Raw genomic sequence first — 6,834 nt, 5'->3', positions numbered from 1 at the left:
TAAAGATTAGAGTTTTGAGAGGGCAGAGCAGGAGAGCAATGCTGACTCCAAGGAGACTTCCACAGAGATGACCAGAGTGGAGATTCTGAGCCTCCAGAAAGCATCATCAATCTTGGAAACATAACCGAGGAGCTGCCCTAGGAAAAGGAGAAAAACTGAAAAATTACTTCTTCATACTATTAACCAGGCTAGACATAGCCACATAGCAATGCCTTTTTAATTATATGCATTGCATGTGTTAATGCACATTTGCTTTGCATATGTTAATGTGTATTAGCATATGTAAACTGATCTGTATAATGACATAAAATTATATTCATTACCTAATGTCTAGTCAAAAAATTTCTTCAGTCTCAGTCATGGTTGTCTCCTCAATGAAGAGAACCCCAATGCTTATAGCACTTTGGGTTAATTGGTATCTTCCTTTTAAAAGCCAAATTGTCAAATGATTTTCAAGAATTGATTCCCACTGTTAATGGAGGACAAACTTTCAGCCAGGCAGCAACATGAAAGTATCTTTCACATGCTCATTTATTTTGAGTACAATGCATTAATTGGAATACTTAGCTTTCATGAGGCTCAAAAATGTTCTTTATAATTACCCAGCAGTGATTGCTAATCTTTATTCTCTACTCAAAACTCAGGATTAAGCACAAATATCTAGCAGCTATAAGGTTCAATTTCATTGTTTTCTGTTTCATTCTATTTTCTCTGCACATGATATATTTCACAGTCTTACAGAATTGTTTGTACTCATTTATCAATACTAGAATGTATCAGAAAATATTTAGATAAATGTAGGAAAGCCCTTAAATCTTTTTTTTTAAATTTTTCCTCCATACCAGTACTCACCATTCTTCTTCCCCATCCTTCCAGGCCTTTAGCTCAAGAAATAGAAATAATTTTCCCAAACCCATAGTAACAAGTCCACATAGGTGTTGCAACTACTAGACCAGGGGATTGGTAAAGACAAGAGACATTCATGTCTCTACAATGCTTTCCAGGAAATCCTAAAAATCACTGATACTAGGTGAAACAGTATATCTTCTCATTACATTAGGATTTATGTTTATCTTTGAAGCATGTGAATCAACTGCACTGGACTTTATAAAGCTAGGGCTTTATATATCCTAGGTGAGCACTCTACATTGAGCTATCTTCCTAGCCCAAAAATTTTGGAGCATCTTTTTAAGCTTAAAACCCTACTATACCAACCCTCATTCCCAAGATGATCACCACAGTCTAGATTTTCTGTTCCTTTAAGATCTTGATGCAGAAACCTAATGTCCTATTCAATAGTATTTGGAGGTGATCAAGTCACAAGAGATGTGCCAAAGGAAGCTTATTAGTGCTACTTCTCCCAGATGAGCATAAAGGAAAAAGAGGCCATCCATGGGAGGGCTTTCCCTCACCATCTTGATCCACATCTCAGCTCAGAATTGTGAGAAATACATTTCTGCTGCTTATAAACTCCTTAGGCTATGAAGCTAAGCCTACAATGGCTTTTGTTGGCAGATTTAACTCTTTTCTAGAATATCGCTTTATTTTTCCCCATTCTTTTCCTTCTCACTTTAATTCAGTATTTAAAATGGCTTTTTTCCACTCTCATTTTGTCATGATGATTTTCTACCATTAGAAATTTGTGGTGAGTTCAAGAGACATAAATTGCTACACTGAAGTTATTTCTACACCATTACATGTCATGTTCTCTGCAAGCACTTTATAGTCACTGGAAGATCAAGCAGAACAAAACCACCTACTTTCTAAGTGCTCATACTGACAGACACAGCAAATGAACCCAGTTTCAGGTTAACACATGAATTATCTAGAGATTTCCTGGCTAAATTCCAGGGATTTTTAGAATTCAAAAGAAACAGAATTGGAGATTCCAATCCCTGGAGGCTGGTCTGCATTTTCTACCATCTTTAACAAGCCGGACTTCCTCCAATGGAAAACTAATCTCTAAATGAGGAGTTTAAAGGTTCATTTCCCAGGTGAGAAGGTGTGCTTATTTCCAGGCTTGTTGTGAAGCCAGACACAGAGTATGTAGCACATAGATCGCCTAATCTCAGGACCAGAAAATACTACTCATGAGGTAAAGGGATTCTCTGATGTTGGAGGAGAAGAAATAAACATTAATGGCATGATCTATTAATTTAAATAAGTAGTTGACTCCATGATCCTGAGCCTATACATTCTCATGGACATGCATTTGCTCACTGCCAACCCATGCCTATGTTTGGGCAGGGCCATCATTCGTGGAGGGGTGAAGGACTTCAATGGCTCACTGCCACGTGAAAGAAATTACTGTTTTCTCTCCATCATCCTATCTTTCTGTGCACCCCCATTTTGGTCTGTGTATGGAGCAGGTTGGATCTGTGTAATGAAAACCATCGTTTTCTTCCTGTCTGAAAGCCAGCCAGATGCTCACAGGTAGGCCAGTATTTGAAAGTACACAGGCAACCATCCACCACAGGGGATATTAGCATTTCCTGGTCCTCCTCTTTCCGCCACTGTATTTGGCAATGTTCTCCAGAGGCACAGAGCCAATAGAATTCATATATAATTACACGAGGGGATTTATTGGATTGATTTGCATAACCTGAGACCAGATAGTCTCACAACAACCCACTGAAAGCTGTAGAGACCGGGAAATCAGATGACTGGTTTGCAAAGCTGGAACATGAGAGTCCAATGCGCGCGCGCGCACGCACACGCGCGCACACACACACACACACACACACACAAGGCTGAAGCCTGGTAAGTCCAAAAAGCCTCTGGTGGTAATGCCCAAAGGCTGTGGCAACCGCAAAAATATAAACGAACAAAAACACCCGTGTAAGCAGAATGGAGCCTGTGTGTGCGGGAACATGCCTGTTCTACACGTTCTGTCCTTCCGGACATCCCACCCGCCCCAGCCTATTTGATTCTGCTGCCCGCATTAAGGGTGTGTCTCCCCTCTCAGTTCACTGTCCCGTGGGTTGTGTCTGGAAACCTCCTTATACATAATACCTACAAGTTCCTAAATTTCTAGATATCTCTCAATCCAGTCAAACTGACAACCAAGATTATCCGTCACAGCCACAAATCCCTCTGGCACTTTCAGCCATTCTATGTGGCGAATGCATACAAATCCACTGACACACATCAACAAAAGATGGTTTCAATGTGGTGGGTTAACTTTCTCCCCATATTCTACAAGAAATGTTGAAAGATATGCTATATATCTGCTTAATATCACTTCTCTCCTCCAAACAACCATGTTCAGGTCTAATTTACTTCCACTAAAGCTGACTCCCACTCAACTAACCTGATTCCTGATCAGGACTTGAACTCAGGTCTTCATGCTCGACCTGTTTAGTTGCTCATAAATGGCCTCTCCCCTTTGAACCATGCTTCCAGTTTAACTTTATGCTGGTCTTTTGAACTTTTTGGCTCAGGCAGGCTTTGGACTATGATCCTCCAAATCTCAGCCTTCTGAGTAACTAGGATTACAGGCATAAGCAACCCACACTGGGATTCATAGTCCTCTGGAGTCCACCCTTGACCGACCTGCACACTGCCACTGTCACTACTATCAGAACAGCCTTTGTTTGCCCCTGAGCAAACTCATCTTAGAAACCTCAAACTATGAGGTGGAACTGCATCCCCATGTGACAATGTAACAAGCCTCGTACACACCCATGTGCCCTACTTATTATACATTTCCACCACACACACACATTCCACACAGCCAGCACTCCACTGGCAGCCCAGAGGCAGGAGAGAACATAGAAGTGCTCAGATTTGCCATCCGTCCTGATCGATGTACAGAACAGGAACTGAGGGAAAATCCTGAGTACTTATCACACTGACAGAAATCTTGCCAAAGTGAGAGTCATATCTACAACCATAAAAATCTACTTTTGCCTTCCCACTGCTCACTGATGAACCAGATAGAAAAGCCCTGTCAGGAAAGCAGGCAACTCTCCATCCTGTTCTAACACTACTCTCCCCTCCTAATAACGTCTAAGCAAACACAGCTAGAGGCAGAATTCAGAGACAAATTCCAAACATACTTCTGCTGGTATTTACGGTCTCTCTGTCACTCTCTCATGAATGGCTAAATTCTACAATTACTGCCTCAAAATTGAGAGAAGGACTTTAGACACCAGAGCTCTTCTTTTACCTAGTATCTGGCCAGGTGGTACCTTTTTACATAACACTAGCCCTGTCTGACCTCACTGTAATTCCTCTCCCCTACCCCCCCCCACCCCCGCATTTGCAGAGTCCTGAGAAGCTGGACCCAAGACATTATTTAACTAAGTGGTAGAAATCCTTTCCAGTCTTTGAAAATCACATCTCCCTACTTACTTCATGGAAATGAATAAGGCCTATTTACTGCTCAGTTTTCCTCATCTAATAACCTCTGGGACTACTCCTGTTTAAAACTGGGCATTAAATTTAACCTAAACAGCTAGGGAAATTGAAGACACATTATAGAGAGTGGTTCTAGATATTTCTCACACTTATAAGTGTGAGTGGGGGTTATACTGCTTTTCTGTAGATCCGATTTCTGAGTTTTTACAGGATCTTCTGTGTTAATTGGTATAACTAGGTAATTAAATATCTTGTCCGGATGCCTACAATGATCAGCCTTGCACTAACTTTGATAAGTAAAATCTGTGAGTGGGAGGGAGAAGAAGACATAGGCTTTGCTTTTATAATAGAATTATTGATTTCTTGATAGTGATTTATATGAGCTCTGGGCTCATGAAGAAGTGATGCTGATTAGTAAAGCAAAATCATCTCTTTTGTAAAGTTCAAGTGATCATGTTCAGATGAAAGGCCAGAAAGTACTTTTAATTTAGAAAATATTCCAGAAGCATCTGTCTGTTTTCCAAACTCTATTTCATATGAAGAGCAACTTAGTTTTCCAAGGCATCATATCCTAGTTGAGATGATTCTGAATTCATCATTCACTTGACATATTCTCCCACATATAGTCTCTGACTAAGCTAACAAAGTCAGTGCTTTCCTTCTTCTACAAATTTTTATTACAATTAATTTTAATCAGAGAATAAAGTAAATGACTTCATTGAAAAAGAAATAAAATCTGTCAGGGGCCAGTGGCTCAAGCCTGTAATCCTAACTACTCAGGAGGCAGGGATCTAGGGAATCAGAGGATCATGGCTCAAAGCTAGCCTGGAGAGAAAAGTCTACATGACTCCATCTCCAAGATAACCAGCAAAAAGTTGAGCTTGAGGAATGGCTCAAAGTGGTATAACACCAACCAAGAGGGGGGAACCCTGAAAATTCCAGGAAGAAATAACTGAGGGTTAGGAGAACTCTGAGAAGAAAAGGATAGTTTCAGATAATCTGAAAAGGGTTGTTAAAATTTGATCAGATAAAAGAAAGGAAGAAAGACCTTCTAAGAAACAGATTCAGTGTGAGATAAGGGGTCAAAGCAAAAAAGGCAAAGGCAATTCAAGGGCTAGACCACAGAATGCACAAGAATACAGAATGTGACAGAGAGCTGTAAGACCAGAGGTAGAAGACCCATGGGAGCTGGTATATGGAATGCCAGTGTAAACTACTGGCTTTATCTTTAGACAATATGGCCTCTTTAAGAAGTGGAACAGGACAGGACCCTGCTTTAGAAAGAGAAATGGACCAAAAGTAGAGGCACAGAGTACAATTCCAGGGGCTTTTTTTTTTTTGATGATTTAACTATAAGTGACAAGAGTGAACCAGGTTAGTGGATGTGAGGACCTACAGAGCAAAAGGAAAGGATATAAAAACTATTTCTATCTTCCGTTTTAGCCATGCCTCTCCACCATACACAGCAGGAGCAGCAGTTCAGTAAATAAACTTTTCCTGCCTGAATAGCGCATGGTGCTCTCTTCATCCACTACCTAATGAAACCTACCTATTTAATATACCTTACGTATGGTGCCGTGACTTGGATGGGGTTTTTGAGTTGGAAATGTTAGAATTTCCTAATCACCCCTTTTCCGCAAACCGAACTGCCTAGAGACACCACTTGAGACTGTTCACCAATACCATTGCTGGCCTTCATATTCACACCTCTTCTCTATTCTGCAGTGCAGAAGACTACATATACATCACCCATGGTCAACAAATACATTAGTCAATGTCTTCTAGAACCATCAGAATTTATAGACATCTAGAAAAGAAAAAATTTTATGGGGATTGGCTTAAGAAATTACAGAGGCTGAAGATAACCATGATATACAATCTGCAATCTGGAGACCCAGCATTGCCAATGGTATAATTCAGTGAAATTTGAAGACCTGAGAGTCATGGAAGGCAATAGTATAATTCTCAATATATGGCTGGAAATCGGAGAAATTGTCAGGGCTGAGAGTGGTGTATGGGGCATTAGTATAAATCCTACATCTGAAGGCCCAAGAACCAGGAGCCCAAGAGCAAGAGAAAATGAATGTCTCAGCCCAACAAGAGAGAGAACCAACTTATCCCTCCTCACATTGATGAATGCCAATGTTCTTCAACCAGTCTACTGAGTCAAATGCTAATCTCTTCCAGAAACACCTGTGACAGGGGCCATGGCAAATTTTCACATCAAATTACCCATCAGAACCAACACTAGCATTGTTTCCATATTAGGTACACCTTTCAGCTGAAGTTTCTATTCCTACTTATTTTTAAAATTGGGTCCAGGCACTCTGTTGAGAACTTTTCTGGAATGATTTAAAATGTTTTCATTCTAACAGTACATGAAAGAAATAACATCATTTCATTTTATAGATAAGGAAACTGAGCTATCCAGGGTTACACAATTAGAAAATAATGAGAATTGGAGTTCAATCCTAG

The sequence above is a fragment of the Dipodomys ordii genome, unplaced genomic scaffold (assembly GCF_000151885.1).
Source record: "Dipodomys ordii isolate 6190 unplaced genomic scaffold, Dord_2.0 Scaffold4, whole genome shotgun sequence".
In the NCBI taxonomy this organism is placed as follows: Eukaryota; Metazoa; Chordata; class Mammalia; order Rodentia; family Heteromyidae; genus Dipodomys; species Dipodomys ordii.
The sequence above is the reverse complement of the archived record's forward strand: the minus strand, read 5'-3'. Positions refer to the sequence as shown.